This window comes from Solea senegalensis, linkage group LG13, assembly GCF_019176455.1.
Source record: "Solea senegalensis isolate Sse05_10M linkage group LG13, IFAPA_SoseM_1, whole genome shotgun sequence".
Taxonomy (NCBI): domain Eukaryota; kingdom Metazoa; phylum Chordata; class Actinopteri; order Pleuronectiformes; family Soleidae; genus Solea; species Solea senegalensis.
In genome coordinates, this window is record NC_058033.1 from 22,893,299 (window position 1) to 22,912,796 (window position 19,498).

The following is a 19,498-nucleotide window of genomic DNA, read 5'->3' on the forward strand; positions in this document are numbered from 1 at the left end:
CCTGAGGATGAAGCCACACTCACATTATGCAGTGCTACGACAGAGACATCCCATAAGTTTCAAACTCCACCTGCTGCAGTAAAATGCTTTTATTCTACTTGTATTATTATATATATGTACATACACAGCATGTTTATTGCTCGGTTGGTTACAATGAGGTCGTGTTTATCTGCACGTCATTTCTGGTGAATGTTGTTTTGAATGTTAACTGTTTGATTTGACGCAAAAAGGAAAAAGCAGCTATTTACCGATGATTTTCACGAACAGACGGATGTTGCTCCATGGTTTTTTATTGCATTTGTGTTTTTATTCCTCAGCCAGGAAGTAAAACTAAAATCAATCATTGCCTCACACACACAGCTTTGGTCTGGTGGTTCAATGGCAGGAGAAGCGCAGATGTTCACAGTAAAAGGTCAGAGTAGGATTAGGATTATGGCCTTTGATGTTTGAACCAGGTCTGAGTCTTGTTATGTCAGGTTGATATGTTGTACTTGTTGCTTTTACATCTTATTATTATTATTATCATTATTATAATAATGATAATAATAATGGTAGTGATAATAATAATAATGATCATAACAATAATAATGATAATAATAATAATAACACATTTCGTTTAAGGGCGTCATGACAGACATGAATGGATGAACGCCGCTGCCAAATGAAAGGAAGTGAAGGACGGAGGAGCCTATGATTTAGCTTCCTCATGTATTCATAATGCATGAGCATGAACCTGGATATGACCACATGTTTTTGGTCATCTTTTGTTTCAGCTGTACATTCTTTCTCCAGCATTGTCAACATAATGAAGACATGAAGACCTCTGAGGACGTGCAGTACATCACACACCTCCATCGTCCTGGACTGACTTCACTCTCTGATGAAGAGACGTCCTTGCAGGAGACATTTGTCTGCTCGCACAGCTGCTCTATTGCTGCATTGTTTGGATTTCCTTAGCGAATTGACAAAAATAGAGCCGACTGTGAGTGCATGAAAAGTGACGTGTGCTTGGGATTGTCTCCCAGAAGGTGTCTGCTTGGTGTTCGGCGTGTTTTCACACATTATAACCTGTGACATGTTGAATATGGAAGGATTCTTTAAGACGTGGTTGTCACAAATGAGCTGATAGCAGAATTTGAAGAATTCCACAGTGGTTTGTGTGTGTGTGTGTGTGTTTGCACTGAAGTCTTTGTTTTTGTCAGAGATTTGCCTCGGCCATGTTGAGGTTCTTTCAAACACAAGTTGACAGAGCACTTTTACATCCTTTTTTTTCTATTTTCCTCAAAATCTAAATCGAAACCATGTTTTTGTTGAAGAAGAACTGAAACATTCAGACGTTGAAACTCCTCAGGAAAATGTTCAGTGAATATTTGTCTCATATTCGTCTCCAATCAAATTGTATATGTGTTTGCAGCCAGTGGCATCGCCCCCTGGTGGCTATTCAATATATTTTTATTTCCGCCTCAACCAGCAAACTGGAAGACGACATGCACTGTTGGAAATGCATGTGTCTGTTATGACCCTGACCATTATGTTGTTGTGGTAAACTCTAATAATATTGTAATTATAATAATGATAATAATAAGAATAAGAGTAGCAATAATAATATTATATTATTATTATTATTATTATGACGATGATGATAATAATATTATATAATAATTAGCCTATACCATAACAACACACTGACCCTGCCTAACAAGAGTTTTTCTATAATCTCAGTCACGGTTGAAGTATTACCGTTAAACCATAGATACAGAGTTGGGAGATTTAATAGGAACAGATTAAACAACTATTTTGAGCATCAATCCATCAGCTACCGCTTTATCCTCCACCGGAGGGTCGCAGGGGTCGCTGTGTCAATCTCAGCTGATGTAGGCGTTCGACGGGGTCACACCCTGGACAGTTGGAAGGTCCATCACAGGGACACACAACCATACACTCTCACATTCACACCTATGGTCAGTTTTGAGTGACCAATTGAACTAATCCCCATATTGCATGTTTTTGGAGTGTGGGAGGAAGACCCATGTGACCTCCATGCAGAAAGACTCTCGTTCCAACCGGTGCTCGAACCCGTCAATGAAAAACAAAAAGTGCTGTGATTGTTGTGTGTGCTTCATTATATTTGATCAATTGTTCGCTTGAGATCATTTTCAAACATTCATCCTCCACCCGCAGGTCACTGCAGCTGATTTAGTTTATTTGTTTATTTAGAGTTCATTATGGACGTTTTATTTTGTAATCTAGTGTTTTGTTGACTTCCTTCCTGTTTGGTCTCAGTGAGTTGAACTTGATTGTGTCACTTGATGTGATTCACCTGTGTTCACCTCACTCTCTCCTCTCCTGCACATGTTCAAGGTATTTAGTGTTTTTCTTGTTGTTGTTTGACTGACTGTTGTTCATTTCATTTAGTTGAACTTAAGTTTACTGCATTTGGGACCTAAAGTGTATTTGACCGTCTTCAGTTTGAATCACAGATGAATAATATCACAGATATGGAAACAGAAACTTTCTAACCACAAGTAGCAGCAGTGAACTATCCATGGACATTTCATCTCTACAATAGATGAAAACTCATTTATTTATTACAGTAAATGTTTTTTTGAATTGTCATTGTCGAGACAAAATGATCAAAATTCATATCCCATAATTGCCCAATAGTTTTGCATTTCCTCAGTGAGGCTGAATTGTTTTGCAGGCAAAGAGGTTTTTGGAACATTGATTATTCATACGTCATCCTCTGATTCAACATGACTCGCACACACACACACACACACACACACACACACACACTCAGGCTTCAGAGTCAACTGTCAATAAGATAAGAAATATCAGCATTTCAAGTAGACGTAAGATCTCGAAAGAAAACACATTTGACATTTAAAAAGAAAGGTGCTCAACACGCTGGAGACTGGAAATAGTTTGATGTTGTTGACAATGACACAGTTGTTTCTTTACAGTAATGATTGAAGTCATTTAAAAGCAACATTTGTGTTCTGTGACCGATTATGGAGACATAATAACAAAGAGTTGAATGTTGGATCACTCCCTCGTCTTTACATCTGGAGTTCTGACATCAACAAAGTTTGGGTTATTGTGCTTGAAGTGGACCGTGCAGAATATTGTTTAGAAATAAATGCCAATACATTTTGAAAGAATCTCGAAAGAAGTGCTTTTTATTAGTCAGTCATAAACGTCCTCAAAAGAAAACTCTCAGTGAAGACAGGAAATCATCTACGAGTGAAGAAAACAGCCAGAACGTTGAGTCCAATCAGCAACTGAAGTTTCTGTTCTAATGCACATATGACGGGAAGTTCTGGAGTATGAAACAACAAAGGGAACGTGAATGGAAACTGGACCACGCTGTGATGAAGTGGTTCAAAATGCCTCCCAGGCCTCAGACTGATAACATGTTAAAAGCTGATTATACTCTGACCTGAATCATTCAGACGTTGAAACGTGGACCAGTGGAGTTTCAAATGGAAAGAATAACACGGGTCAACGTTCATTTGCATTTACGGTCTCTATCGGCAGGTGTGATGAATTCTTTGTATGATCTCAAATCATGAGGCAACATCACAACTGCGACAGGACATCGTTCATACGCTGTCACACTTGCCCCAGGACACATCAGCACGTAGACTAGAGACGCCGGGAATTGAACCCACATCTTCAAGTAGAAAGACCAGTCACTCGAGCCCGGTATGAAACATACTTTTTGATCCGAAAGTTTAACAGTGAACCAGTTGAACTTTCTCCTCCTCGTCCTTGGACCTGATGTGATGACGTTTCAGCCATTTTGTTTCTAGGTTCTGATGCTGTGTGGTGAGCATGTGTAGATCATGTTTAGTTAAGTTAATCCTTCAATAACATTTCAGTTTAACAATAGAGGGTTCTCCTCGTTATAGCGCCGTCAACGTTTGCAGCATTGCTGTAGGTCATGGACATGTGACTCTGGGGGGCGGGGCTAGTTCACCAGCTCCCCTTTGAATTCTAGCTGGAGATCATCATGTCATTTTGGTCCAGTTCTGATTCACGGTGATTTAATGAGTGACGGTGGAGACGTTGTCTGGTCACATGACTGACATGCACTGAGATGCACAGCAGAGTGTGTGTGTGCGTGTGTGTGTGCGTGTGCAGGGCTGTGTGCGTGTGTGTGTGTGTGGGTCGTTCAACACCAGTGAGAAGAATGGAGCGATCCAAGCCAGCGTCAGGAGATTAGTCATCCTTGTTCATGTGGAGGTGTGAAGTCAACCTGGGCGTGTGTCATTTCTTCTTCTAATAATAATCACGTGTACACTGGTGACAGGTGGAATGCTGCCCTCCACAGGAATGTGTGTGTCACTTCATATTCTTAATATAACCCACTTATCTAAAGAAGTCCTTAAACTGTCTTAAAGGCAAAGTGATGATTGGGAATACAGTATACAATAATACAATAACTGTCAGAGAAACTGCTTAATCCCGTTAATCTCAGCGTTGTCAGTGAAAGCCACTCATTTCTTTACATGTTTACCTGTGGAGGGCACATGTGACTGGACTTAAAGAACATACGTGGATGTGGGCGTCGCTGTGACCTGAACAGTCTCGGATGGTTTGTCCTTCACAATAAGAGTTGCTGGAGTGGTTGATAGTGAAACCTGATAGTGATGACCTGTCACAATGATTAATAGACTATTAATAATTGATCAGTTTGATAAGTGACTAATTATCTCTTAAATCTTAATATTTCCAAGTTTTGTTTGCAGGGGAACACAAATGTATTTGTATTTGCTCTGTTTAAGGAATAGAGAGAATAATCCATATATTACTGAAAATAAATATTTCTAAATCAACTCATAGTGAGATAAACCTCCTCAGGTCTGCAAGGATGATGACTTTGTAATATTACAATAATACATCCTCGGGTCAGGGTGGAGTTAATGATGAAACTGACCTGTAAATGAAGCTGCAAGATTATTCATCTCTTACTTGACTTTAAGGGTTATTTCATCTTCTGTGGTAAAGATGTCTGAGGTTTGACAAACATTGTTAAAATAATGAACCTGACAGTGATCCTTGTTGTCCTCCACAGACCACGCTCTTAATTCCTCCATGGCAACGCAGCTCTTAGTTCGATGGGGATCAGGATTGGTCAACAGCAGCTGACCGCGCCCTCAACCCATATGAGCTACCGACCAAACTATTACCATCAAGTGTCTGGTGGATGACGGCTCAGCCTCTGCTGCTGCTGCTGCTGATGCTGATGCTGCTGATGCTGCTGATGCTGATGCTGCTGCTGCTGATGCTGCTGCTGATGCTGCCGCTGCTCTCGGTGCGGCGCAGGAGAGAGAGCATCTTTGTCTTTGCGGAGCAGCTCTGGGTTTCCCTGCCTGCCTGCCTCCATTGACACAGCCACATCTGAAGAGAAGAAGACTGTGATTCTTTGTGAAGGCAAAGGTCGCACATTCATCCACCGCATCCATCTCTGCTGCATTTGAAGGATTTTTCCTCCTCCACTCTTCCTCTCCTCCTCCTCCTCCTCCTCCTCCTCTCTGAATGTTCGTGCTCCTGACTGGAATAACCGTCGCGGTGGAAGCTGTGTGTACATTCATCCATGTGTCGGATCGCTGGATGATGCTCAGGTAAATGACACCGCACACCTCCCACACACACACACACACACACACACACGCGCGCGCGCGACCTTAAGGACGGCGGTAATGAGCTTTACAGCGCGCGCTGCAGCACAAAGACACGAGATAATCCCTGCTCTGTGTGTGTGTGTGTGTGTGTTCAATGTCAGCGGACCACATTTGTGTGATATTGTGATTGAGATGCTCCTGACTCTTCTCCTGAGGTGTCTCCATGTAAACAGCGCTCCTTTGTTTCAGTGTTTCTCTGTGGAGGTGGGTGGAGGAGGGTGGAGGTGGGTGGAGGTGGGTGGAGGAGAAGGTAAACCTGCGTTCCAAATTCAACACGGTTGCGGATGAGGTCGCGTAATTGTGTGCCGGAAGACAAGTGCTGTGGTTGGGCTGCAGCACCGTTCCCTCCCTCCCTGTGTGAATAAAGGCTGTAAATGAAAGCATGTCATCACATGTTGAAGAACATGTTTATTTGAGTTTGAGTCATGCAGCATCAAGGTCTCTGAGGCGCTGGAGGGAACATGTGTGTTCTTGTTCTGTGCTGAAGCATTGGTCAGTTTCAAGAAACAGCTGCTGCCTCAGACTCACACGTCAGCTGTTATCAGGGCAAAGTTGTGATTCCTCTTTGTGTGATCAAGTGTTTCCTAACAACTGCAGCATGTTGCTGTATTTGACTGAGGATGAATGAATGAATGTTGGTCAGAGCTGTGAGTGGATGAATGTCAAATAACCTTGTTTAACTCGTGTGTTATTGCTTCATGTAGTGAATGGTCAGATCTGCCAATGATGTCATATAAAGAGGTGTGGTTTCTCATTTGCTGCTTTAAACCCATTTGCTATGTAAATTCTACTCTCTGCTGCTGCTGCTGCTGCTGCTGCTGCTTCCTGAGCTCTGTGAACACAGTGCAGGTGTGGGAGTCACTGACCAGCTCACCTGGATCAGGTGACAGTGTGTGTGTGTGTGTGTGTGTGTTTGCGTCACACTTGCTGTTGGGCTGTTCTCTTAAATCAGACTCATTTAAATGCTATTGTATTCTTTATTGAGCCATTAGCTTTACTAAACGAGGATCACGTCGACAACGAGGAAGTCGTCACTTGTTCCAGACAAATGCAGTGATGATGATGATGATGATGATGGTGACTTTTAGTGCAAAGGCTACATGGTTTTGAATTGTCACATCTTTAGACAGCAGTGTAGCAGCTGGGTGTGTCAGTGTTGGCATTTCTATTTATTATATACTGCTTCTTATTTCCCTCAGTCATGCTTCATTTATGTTTGCAGCTCACTTCAATCCTCATGTTTATTATAGTTTCTTATCAGCTCTATTTTGACACACGACACGCAGCTTCCAACGCTTTACTCACAAGACATCTGTCTCTGCAGCCAGTGACATTTAGGGCTTTGGGCAACGTTTGCGCTGCTGCTGCTGCTGCTGATGATGATTCTGCTGCTGATGATGGTGATGATGATGATGACGATTCTGCTGCTGCTGCTGATGATGATTCTGCTGCTGATGATGCTGATTCTGCTGCTGCTGATGATGCTGATTCTGCTGCTGATGATGCTGATTCTGCTGCTGCTGATGATGATGATGCTGATTCTGCTGATGATGATGATTCTGCTGCTGCTGATGATGCTGATTCTGTTGCTGATGATGCTGATTCTGCTGCTGATGATGATGATGATGCTGATTCTGCTGCTGCTGATGATTCTGCTGCTGCTTCATCTAACCCAACATTAGTCTTCCTAGTCCTGTATTAATATTGTGGCCCCTAATGAAATGAAGCAGCATGTTACATCGTGTTACTTCACCATCAACTTAATATTTGAATTCAAAGTAATTATCTTCTAAAAATGCACTTATGTGACTTTTACATTTGCAGCTGCTCGGCATTAAAAATGGAGCAAATGTGGTAAATGACGAGATCTCGCACAAAGCTCTGACCACTGTGCAGAAAGAGATGGATGATGGGATGTCACAGAGGAGGAGACTGCAGCGCTGACATGGCGTGTGCATGCCTGTGTCACAGCTCAATAGCTTCAGTGTGCAAAGTGGAGAAGGGGAAGGTTACAGATATTGTGTGTTATATTGTGAATCGTGTCACTTCTTCTCTATCGTACCACATCAAGGTCACGTCCACAGACTGAAAGTGGTGGCCCCGGTCTTTTCCTCTCCTGGCTCTGGCAGAGGAACGGGGCCCGCGGACCACTGTTGCTTCTAATCAGGGCTGACGCGTGACTCAGTTTCATGCCAGCTGCACAGCCAAACAGGGATTATGTCTGTGGATGGTGAAGACAAAAAAAAAAAAAGGTCACTGTTGAATTGTTTGTTTCACTAGACCTTCGGCGAAGTTGGGTCATTTATTTGTCTTTATTTGTGTTTTATTTCTGATGAACTCTGCTGTGGCTGTGGCAGATAAAATAGTCCTAAGTGAAAATCTGCGTAGCACTCGAGGCAAATGGATCCAGAAAGTCACACAATGGAAAGTGATTTGGGCAGCTTGATTGATATTGTAATACATCGGTGAAATAATAGTTCCCTCTGCAGGTGGTAGAGTCGGTAGAATGGAGCGGAAGGTGGTCTATAATTTTCTGTTAGCAGAATGCTACTCAGGATTTGGCAAAGGTTGTTACATTGGAGGCTGTCGACCAGGCTGAGGCGGTGACAGCTGGGATTCATTAAATATGTGCATGACAAAAATAAAGGCACCAATTTTAGCTTAAGCTGAGCCATGTTGAAGACCCACATGAGGTTTCTTTAGTATTTCATTCATTCATTATTAAGGGACAATAATGCTCACCCTAATATCCAGATGTTTCTCTGTGCAGGGAAAATAAGGAAAGAAATCAAAGCTTTGATATTTTCAGTTATGAAGTCACATAACCTGGCAGTTTACTAATGATTTCTACCGTTTAGAGCACGACAGGACAAGTATTCTTGCTTCCAGCTTCTCATCTGCTGTACACCAGTCAGAACCAGAACTAACAACCACACACAGTTTAACTTCTGTTACGTCAATGAAACACGTGTGACAGCAGGTTCCTGCTCACGGAAGTGTAGCATTACATTGCCAATGTAAGCATTTGAGCTCATTTATCTTTGAAACCGCTCTGTTAACCAAAATGTGCCCAGGCAGCATAATCAATGTCCTCAGAGGTATATAACACAATCTCACCCTGTCAGGATATACATTATGCACTTACAACACTTTGATACAGAACATGCTGGAGATGTGACTGGTCAGAGAGTGTGTTTGGTGATTTCTTCCTCCCAAAAGCAAATGTACGTCAGAGTAGCTCTAATTGGAGAGTTTAATTGACTGTGGGAGAAACAGTCGTTGCTAAAATCTCATCCCATTTACTGTATATTGATGTAACGTCCCATATTGTGAAGGCGGCGTGTGATGTTCATCGCTTTCTTTTTAAACGGTCCCTAAATGCAAATAATACATAATGAATCAATGTCAGACTGGATGAGGCCTGTTCCATTCAGTCATTCATCTTTGTGTCCGCGTTACATTTACAGAAACACACTGAACCGTAACACATGCAGCAGCCGTGCTGTCTGCTGTGCTTTACTGTTAATAATAAGTTGAACGTGTACAGACGCAGATCGTGGCCGTTGACGTCTTCGAGAAGCTTTGTTGCAGATCTCATTCTGTCGTCCACAGCGGCGTTCGTCTTCTTTCAGCTAATATCCACAGAACGCTGTGAGAAATGTGAGCGTTCTCAGTGAAATGACAAACAGGAAGAGGAATGCACTTTAAGAGTGGAGTCCAGCTTTCATCGTGTCACATTACAGCAGAAGGCAGATTTACGTGGATGCAGTTGATCAGTGAGTGAGTGGCATGTCGGGGCTGGGCTTAAATGAAGAGGTTTCCAACAGCTGCCTGACTGTCCATCCATCACACTGAGTCTGGGCCTGTCACTCGTGGACGGTGCGGTAAACACCATTTGTGCAGTCTCATCTATGGTGTAAGGTGTTTGTGTCTCGCGTGTCTCGCGTGTCTCACCTGTACGAGGACGCTCTGCTGTGTCAATGTCAGCATTCAGGGTCTTGGCAGAGCTCTGTGATCCTGGCCAAGAAGCTGTTACCCAACATTGACCCAGGCTCTTGTGTTGCATAGCAGCTGCCGAGCATGTGTGTGTGTGTGTGTGACGTTTTTATGTCTTCTAGTCCTCATTAGGTCCAAAGCCTGGTCTTAATTAGGCAGAACCTCATTTCTGTGACTGGACTTTAAATTAGGAGGAAGATGTCCATCGTGGTTTGGGGTTAGACCTGAACCACTTATGTTAGACTGAGGGTTAAGTGACTTTGGTCAGTGCAGCGTCTGAACGAGTGTGAAAAGAACGCTCGCTTGCTCCCTCTCATCCTGCTCAGGATGACGTCTGACGGCGTCATGGAAGTCATGGAAGAGAAGAGCTGCTTATGAGCTGAGATTTCAAGGTGTACTGTGTCAACGATGGCCCCTGAAATGACCACACACTCCTACATCCACAGGACTAAACCTTCAGAGGCAGTTTGTGAGGGGATGAATTGTCGTGTTGTAAAAATCACATGGATCGTTATGTCAGTGGTTTCTTCTCAGGCATTTGCATATTCAGAGTCTTGATGAGGACAGATGTGTCACTGATCTCTGATGTACAGTATGTGTCAACGTTAAATCCCAGATTTTGACAAACTCTTCATTAGAAAGAAATCTGTCAATATTTTGTTTATGTTTGTTGTCACTGCAACACTAAGACCTTTGTCTTTGTGAGACTAATGACAGTAAAAGTGAAAATCACATGAAAGACGATCACTGTGTCGTCGTGGCAACTTTCAATGAATGCTTACAAATGACACAGAGAAGTGAACATGGTCATAGACTTTAGACAGTAAAGGATAAACTGCAGGTGAGGAAGTCACGAGCAGGCAGGGACCAAACATGTGAAGGAGGACGTACTCCCAATATTAAAATGAAAACATCCTTGTTTAAGTGGCATCTTTCATTCATCAGCACAACCTTAAATAACGCGTCGCAATCAGTGCAGCTCTTGTTTTAGCTTCAGTCTCCAGGCCGTTGCTTAACAGAGATCATTTGTTCATTTTACATCACTGTAACCAGTGGATGCTGCTTTCACATCACTGATGGAATGTCACTGAGCAACATTGTGGCCTCTTCTTTTTCTTTGATACGTTTTTAGAGACAATACTAATTAGAACGTGAGCTGTTGGAGTTTACTCTCAGTCTCCGGGTATTTCTCTTCTCTACTTTTCTTTTGTAGAATGGTCAGATCATGACATCATAGGTTTGATCATGTGACATGAGAAATCAGATTGTGTTTAATGTGAAGAGTAAGCTGTGTTGTTGTTGTTGTTGTGTAAATCTACTGTATCATCACAATATCAAATGCAGTGTCTGACTAAACCAAGTTGTGTCATTATGAATAGAAACAGAGTAGATGGCAGGTTTCTGTCAGTGTGAAAGACATTTCTGATGTTCTGCATTGTCTTGTTGTCCTGTGGTACTGTTGTCTTGTTGTCCTGTGGTACTGTTGTCTTATTGTCTTGTTGTCCTGTGGTACTGTTGTCTTATTGTCTTGTTGTCCTGTGGTACTGTTGTCTTGTTGTCTTGTTGTCCTGTGGTACTGTTGTCTTGTTGTCTTATTGTCTTGTTGTCTTATTGTCCTGTTGTCTTGTTGTACTGTTGTCTTGTTGTCCTGTTGTCTTGTTGTCTTGTTGTCCTGTTGTCTTGTTGTCTTTTTGTCCGTTGTCTTGTTGTCTTTTTGTCCCGTTGTCTTGTTGTCCAGTTGTCTTGTTGTCTTGTTGTCCTGTTGTCTTGTTGTTTTTGTCCTGTTGTCTTGTTGTCCTGTTGTCCTGTTGTCCTGTTGTCTTGTTGTCTTGTTGTCCTGTTGTCTTGTTGTTGTGTTGTGCTGTTGTTGTGTGTCTTGTTGTCCTGTTGTTGTGTTGTCTTGCTGTCTTGTTGTACTGTTGTCTTGTTGTCTTGTTGTCCTGTGGTACTGTTGTACTGTTGTCTTGTTGTCTTATTGTCTTGTTGTCTTATTGTCCTGTGGTACTGTTGTCTTGTTGTACTGTTATCTTATTGTCTTGTTGTCTTATTGTCCTGTTGTCTTGTTGTCTTGTTGTCCTGTTGTGTTGTCGTATGAATCACACTGTAGAAAAGAAGCTCAGAGTTGTGTGACGATGACAGAGTGAAGTGCAGGTAAACACAGACTCACTCTCACGTCTACAGCACATTTACATTCCTTTAATGAGAGCGCTGTGCATAGCGTGTTTATGCTTGTAGCTACTACTGTGTACTTAGCTATCTAATTAGCTGGTTTGTGAAAATGTCAGCTGTTCTGTGGATACTTGTGTTAGTCATGCATGCACTCACTGTTACAGAGGCCTCATACGTTCATATCTGTCACTCAGAGGCCTATATGTCACTGTTACAGAGGCATATATGTCACCGTTACAGAGGCCTCATACGCTCATATATGTCCCTGTTACAGAGGTTCATAATATATGTCTCACATATATGTCACAGAGGCCCTATCATATGTCACTGTTACAGAGGCCTCATACCTCATATATACACAGAGGCCTCATACGTTCATATATGACACTGTTACAGAGGCCTCATACATTCATATATGTCACTTACAGAGGCGTCACTGTTACAGATATGCTTACAGAGGCCTCATACGCTCATATATGTCACCGCTACAGAGGCCTCATACGCTCATATATGTCCCTGTTACAGAGGCCTCATACGCTCATATATGTCACCGTTACAGAGGCCATACGCTCATATATGTCACTGTTACAGAGGCCCACTACGCTCATATATGTCACTGTTACAGAGGCCTCATACATATATGACACTGTTACACCTCATATATGTCACTGTTACAGAGGCCTCACGCTCATATATGACACTGTTACAGAGGCCTCATACATTCATATATGTCACTGTTACAGAGGCCTACTGTCACACAGAGGCCTCATACTCTGTCACTGTACAGAGGCCTCATACGCTCATATCTGTCACTGTTACAGAGGCCTCATGCTATATCATGTCACTGTTACAGAGGCCCACACTCATATCTGTCACTGTTACAGAGAGCCTCATACGCTCATATATGTCACTGTTACAGAGGCCTCATCACCATGCACCAATATGACGGCCTCATCGTTCATATATGTCACTGTTACAGAGGCCTCACACGCTCATATATGTCACTGTTACAGAGGCCTTATATATCAGAGGCCTCACACGCTCATATATGTCACTGTTACAGAGGCCCCACACGCTCATATCTGTCACTGTTACAGAGGCCTCATACGCTCTGTCACTGTTACAGAGGCCCTACTCATATCTGTCACTGTTACAGAGGCCTCTCACTCCCATGTTCATATGTCACAGAGGCCTCATAAATATAGTTACAGAGGCCTATATATATGTCACTGTTACAGAGGCCTCATATGTTCATATATCAATTACAGAGGCCTCATATATATGTCACTGTTACAGAGGCCTCATATTCATATATGTCACTGTTACAGAGGCCTCATACGTTCATATCGTTAGAGGCCTCATCGTTCATATATGTCACTGTTACAGAGGCCTGCTCATATCTGTCACTGTTACAGAGGCCCATATGTTACAGAGGCCTCATACGTTCATATCTGTCACTGTTACAGAGGCCTCATACGTTCATATATGTCACTGTTACAGAGGCCTCATACGTTCATATCTGTCACTGTTACAGAGGCCTCATACGTTCATATATGTCACTGTTACAGAGGCCTCATACGTTCATATCTGTCACTGTTACAGAGGCCTCATACGTTCATATATGTCACTGTTACAGAGGCCTCATACGTTCATATATGTCACTGTTACAGAGGCCTCATACGTTCATATATGTCCCTGTTACAGAGGCCTCATACGTTCATATCTGTCACCGTTACATGTACAGGTGCAGTGAGAGCGTCACACACACAATCATTGCTGCACCCAGATCTTCTTCACCACAGACGTTAAAGTGATGCAGCCTATAAATCAGCAGAATAATGTGAGTAAACGTTCAGAGAGGATCAAGTGGATGATGAGGGTGAGGATGATGACGAAGGCTCTGTAATGTATATGCCTGATGGCAGGGCTCATGGTCATCTGCTAATGCTGATTATATCTCTTAATCTCACAGCTGGAGCGTAAATTCTTCCATGTGTGCGAAACATCTGTGAAGAGAAAATCACAACATACAGCAAATGCTTATTGCTGTGATGTTGTTTTTTAATTGATATATGAATTTAAGAAGACACTCATGTTGTCATTTATCTGTGGCCTCGATGAGGACAGTGATATCTGTGGTCCGCCTCTTCTCTCGGCCAAAGGTCATCATGGAGTTGACTTTCTCGAGCATCCAGGTGTTTCTTCTGTGCTTTTGTCAGGATGCTCTGAGCATGTGTCTGAACACATCTGGAATGCATCGACCTCCTCCTCCTCCTCTTGTTTGGTCATTGCTCATAATTCACATCCATATGTTGCAATAGCCAAAGCCGTTGATGATCCTGAGTGTTCAGTTGTTTTAATGGCTCTGCTCTTCCTGATGCTGCTCTTGGCCTCTGGGTGATCTCTTGTTTGCATCTGCCTTGGTGTTAGATTCTCTTTATCTGATCTTCTGGATGAGGGTCCACTGCCTTTAAAACAAAGTCCACTGAATAAAGTGATGTACATGCACATCAACAAATTACAAATAATTATTGGAGTATATGATACAGTAATAGAGAGAAGCAGCAGTTTGTCTTTTTGGTGCGTTTAAGAGAGATTTCAAAGTTCTCAGGGTCAGAGCTGCTCTGACATTAAACTGGAGGCAGCCACAGAGAACGCTCAGTCACCTTCACGTGGGAACATCCCGGGGAAACATGTTGGGAGATCCCTTTCATCTGGCAGGAGTCGAGAGATCAACCAGATCAGAGACCATCCATCCATCCATCCATCATCTAGCGGGGGGTGCCGTGCCAATCTCAGCTACATCGGGCGATAGGCGGGGTCACACCCTGGACAGTTCACCAGTCCATCACAGGGCCTCACACACATAGAGACAACAACCATCCACTCTCAGATCAGAGACCATTTAAAACAAAACAAACTATAAAATCTTAAATCAATCCTGAACGTTTTATGTAGCCACACTGTCTTTGTCATGAGAAGATGAGCTGCACATAACACACACACACACACACACACACACAATGAAAACGTGAATAACTCTCAAAGTCTTTGTAGAAAGTTACAGTTTGCCAAGTGGTAGCTGTCACATTGTCTTTGCCCCAAATGCAATCATATTTAAAGAAAGTAATTATAGCAATATATTATAGCAATAGCAATAATATGTACATATATATATATATATATACATAAATAAATGACAGAGCGTCCGTCAGGAAACTCTCTTTTTATATTTGTATATATTAATAATTGTGTATATATAAAGAGCTTTCATCAATAAAAACACAAATGTAAAAAGCAGATATCACATGATCAACTAACTTTATATAGTGAACAGAGTTTTAACGTTTAAAGATTCAATGTTAAAATATATGAGTATATGAAAGTAGTTTACTTACACGAACACATTTCTATTGAAGGTGTACTGGACTGTTTTAATGGAGTCATCTGTTTTGTGGAGCTTTTGCCATGAATAATAAACCTTTCGTGTAAATGCTTTGAAAACTCCTCTGGACTCAGGACTCTTCTCTCTGTGATGCGACAGATCTGCTGCTCCTGCAAATATTTAACAATCACATTCCTGTCGGAGAAAAAATGAATGGAAACAGGAACAGAAATAGCTTTTCTTGTGTTTGTTGTGTTTATGACACGACAGTGAAGAGCTGTTATTAAGTCAGCTGGATCAGTCACAATCAGGAAGTGAGCCCAAGCTCATGACCACATGCTGCTCCCCAACATCAAACTAGAGAGAGAGACCCCTAGTGGCAGAAATGACGGTTTAATGAAGAAGAAGTGAAGAAGCTTCTTGGACACAACAAACTTTCTAACCGATGTTCAGTGTTTTAATCGTGAGAAAACACAGAGTAGACGATCCAGTCAAGACACGGAACCACACACTTAAGAGTTTAATGAAACCGTTCACGTGTGTTCTAACGGGACTTCAGAACATAAACAGACATGGAGGCAGACAGTCTGCGGTGTCAGTTAATATACATCCACATGTACAAGTGTAAATATATATAGGATGTGGATGAAGTCATGGCTGCAGAAAGTTTCCGAACAAAAGTAGTAATAGTGCTTAACTGGAGCAGGTCCAGTCACCGCAGATAACCACAGAAGAATACTGTGTTTGAGTCCACAGGGTTATAACCACATCCATCTACACCTGTGTTTAAACGATTTAAATGAGACCACCTCAGCTGATTTACTGCAGTCAAACAGGCAACTTGAATACGTTGTTACTGTAATGGAAGTCTGAGGCAACAACGTATTTCAATGTGATTTTAGAAGCACACAACATGATCACATGACCTGTCCACCACAGAACACACACTCATGTCAAAGTCATTCAAGTGCGTTGCCATTGGAGCGACTTATTCCAGTGCAGATGGCATCCAAAAAACACTGAGGAAAAACCAGATGGAATAAAATATAAGATTTATAAAGCTGAGAGAAGAAGAAGAAGAAGAAGAAGAAATAGAAGAAGAAGCAGCTAGAGTGTTGTTTACAATGTGGCATTCATCTGAAGTCAAGACATGACATGCACTGTGGGAAATGTGGCTCTTACTACGATCTCTGAGGCCCTGGAACCACCACAGAGAGCATGAAACAACAGCAGTGCGTTCCAATTATCACCAAATAACCCTGCATTCCTATACCTCACTGACCGAGGAGAGAGGAGAGGAAGCAAGGAAAGAAACTAAAGAAGACGCAAGGTGACATATTAAAAAAGAAAAAGCATCACCGTGGTGTTTCATGGGTGAGCTGCTGGGAGGAACCATCGTGTTCTCATCCCGAGAGCCTCGTCTACAACACAACTGTCACGTCCCTCGACGACGTCTGACAGATGCACAAGGTACACTTCCATGTCGGGAGGAGACACCAGCTCTCAACTGACTCTACTGTAAACCCACATTTAGATGCTCGAAAATCCCACCATGAGCTTAGAGCGAAGACCAAGAGAAGGACTGAGCTTAGAGCGAAGACCAAGAGAAGGACTGAGCTTAGAGCGAAGACCAAGAGAAGGACTGAGCTTAGACCAAGAGAAGGACTGGAGCTTGAGGGAAGACCAAGAGAAGGACTGAGCTTTAGAGGGAAGACCTAGAGAACAAGAGAAGGACTGAGCTTAGAGGGAAGACCAAGAGAAGGACTGAGCTTAGAGCGAAGACCAAGAGAAGGACTGAGAGAGGAAGACCAAGAGAAGGACTGAGCTTAGAGCGAAGACCAAGAGAAGGACTGAGCTTAGAGGGAAGACCAAGAGAAGGACTGAGCTTAGGGAAGACCAAGAGAAGGACTGAGCTTAGGAGCAAGACCAAGAGAAGGACTGAGCTAGAGGGAAGACCAAGAGAAGGACTGAGCTTAGAGGGAAGACCTAGAGAACAAAGAGAAGGACTGAGCTTAGAGGGAAGGAGAAGGACTGAGCTTAGAGGGAAGACCAAGAGAAGGACTGAGCTAGAGCAAGACCAAGAGAAGGACTGAGCTTAGAGCGAAGACCAAGAGATGGACTGAGCTTAGAGCGAAGACCAAGAGAAGGACTGAGCTTAGAGTTAGGACCAACATAAATATCCAGGTATCAGTGTCTCAGAGCAGATAATGAATTTTCATGACTTAAACAGATGTTTCATAGATTTATGAATGTATGAGTCTTTCCAAAGGTTTTACAGTGTAGAGTCAGTGAGATGCTAACCTACAAAAACCAGTTAACCCTGCAGCACTCCATCAGCTGCACACACCGGTGACCTGTGGACTCACTTTATACCACACACTTTTAATTCCCCACAGTTTGATGACTTTTCCATCTTTAGACCTACTTTCAATGCAAATGTGTTCGATTTTTAAAGTTGCACAAGGAAAATGATCCACAGACTAAAGTGCAGAGGATATCGTGTCCTCCAAGTCGAGTTAAAAGTTTCTGTTGGCAGAAAACGTCAGAATGAGACAAGCTGGTGGATCTTTATGATGATCTTTATTGAGCTATAAAAAGCAGCTGGAGATCTGGTGCGGACGGATTAGTCAAATAATTGAATGTTTTACTTTGTGGATGAAGATAGATTCTAAATAATAAAATTCAAGATTCAAGAGGTTTATTGTCATATGTTCAGTTAAGACTTCACACTGCACAATGAAATTCTTACTCTGCACATCTCCCTGGTCACACGAAAAAAATGAAATAAAAATATATATATAACTTAACAAGTTAAAAATATACAGACTAAAAAAACAAAATTAAAATGAAAAATGGAATCTTAGAACAGATCCAAGGACAATATTGCACGATTGATTCTAGGAAGAAATGATAACAAGTATTGACAGTACAGAGAGTAGCAGCAGTGTTTGTATGTTGATCAGTTCGGGGTGGTGTGTGTGTGTGTGTGTGTGTATGTAGATCAGTTCAGGGATGTGAGGGAGGGGCGGGTCTTGATGAGGGAGCTGTTCACCAGCCTGATGGCATGTGGATAAAAACTGTTTGTCATTCTTGTGGTTCTGGATCTTAGACTCCTGTAGCGTCTGCCTGATGGCAGCAGTGTGAAGAGTCTGTGCTGTGGGTGTGTGCTGTCTTTGATGATGTTGTGGGCTCTTCTGGTGGCCCTGGTGGAGTAGATGTCCTGAAGTGAGTGGAAGGCTGCTCCAGAGATGGACTGTGCAGTTTTAACCACCCGCTGGAGGGCCTTCCTGTCTTGGGCAGTGCAGTTTCCATACCAGACTGTGATGGAACTGGTGAGGATGCTCTCGACCGTACACCTGTAGAAGTTGCTGAGGATTTTGGATGACAAGCCAAAGTTCCTCAGCGTTCTCAGGAAGTACAGTCGCTGCTGGGCTGTTTTAATCCTTTGCTGTGCGTTGTGAGACCAAGTGAGGTCCTCGCTGATGTAAGTCCTGAGGAATTTGAAGGTTTTCACCCTGTCCACTTCTGTCTCACCTATGCACTGTGGTATGTGCTGCACTGTCTTCCTTCTCGGGTCAATGATCATCTCCTTGGTCTTTTCTGCATTCAAGGAGAGATTATTGTCCTGACGGTTCTGACGGTACGCAAACTGTAAGTGTAGGTGTCCGGGAGGTTCTTTTTGATGTGTGTCATGACTATCCTCTCGAAACACTTCATCATTATAGGGGTGAGTGCAATGGGACGGTGGTCATTCATTACATTACATTACATTACATTACATGTCATTTAGCAGACGCTTTTATCCAAAGCGACTTACAAGGGAATTGAGTTACAACCTGCCAGGGGTGGAGTTGAACTTGCGACCATGAAGTCTTTTGCACACAGGGTACCGGTCTTAACCACTGAGTTACCCCACCCCCATTCAGGCAGGTCACAATGTTTTTGAGGGGAACGATGGTGGTGGATTTGAAGCAGACAGGAACAACAGCTTGTGCTAGTGACAGGTTGTAGATATCAGCAAGCACATCAGCCAGTTCCCATGAACAGACCCTGAGGGCACGCCCGGAGATGTTGTCTGGGCCGGCTGCTTTCCGTGGATTTGTTCTCCTCAGAGCTGTACGCGCCTCAGCTGTTGTCACGGTGAGTGGTGAGTCTTGTGCACGCTCCGTGGTCAGTGGTCCTCTCTGTTGGTTGGTGTTGAGGGCCTTGAAGCGGGCATAGAACTCATATAGCTCATCTGGTAGTGAGGGCTGGCTGGTTG

The 19,498-nt window shown here is 42.9% G+C and overlaps 1 protein-coding gene across 12 annotated transcripts in view; it reads left to right on the plus strand.

Moving 5' to 3' along the window:
• Window positions 1-5,286: 5,286 nt before the first annotated feature.
• The window catches only part of LOC122779225 (neurexin-2-like), an 84,382-nt gene continuing 70,170 nt past the window's right edge, over window positions 5,287-19,498 (plus strand). For 5 of the 12 annotated variants that reach the window (XM_044041377.1, XM_044041381.1, XM_044041382.1 and 2 more), the window contains exon 1: window positions 5,293-5,627. The gene's annotated coding sequence lies outside the window, so the exon portion shown is untranslated. Of the gene's footprint in view, window positions 5,628-19,498 lie in introns of all 12 variants that reach the window. The other 7 variants (XM_044041376.1, XM_044041378.1, XM_044041380.1 and 4 more) reach the window with 3 other exon arrangements.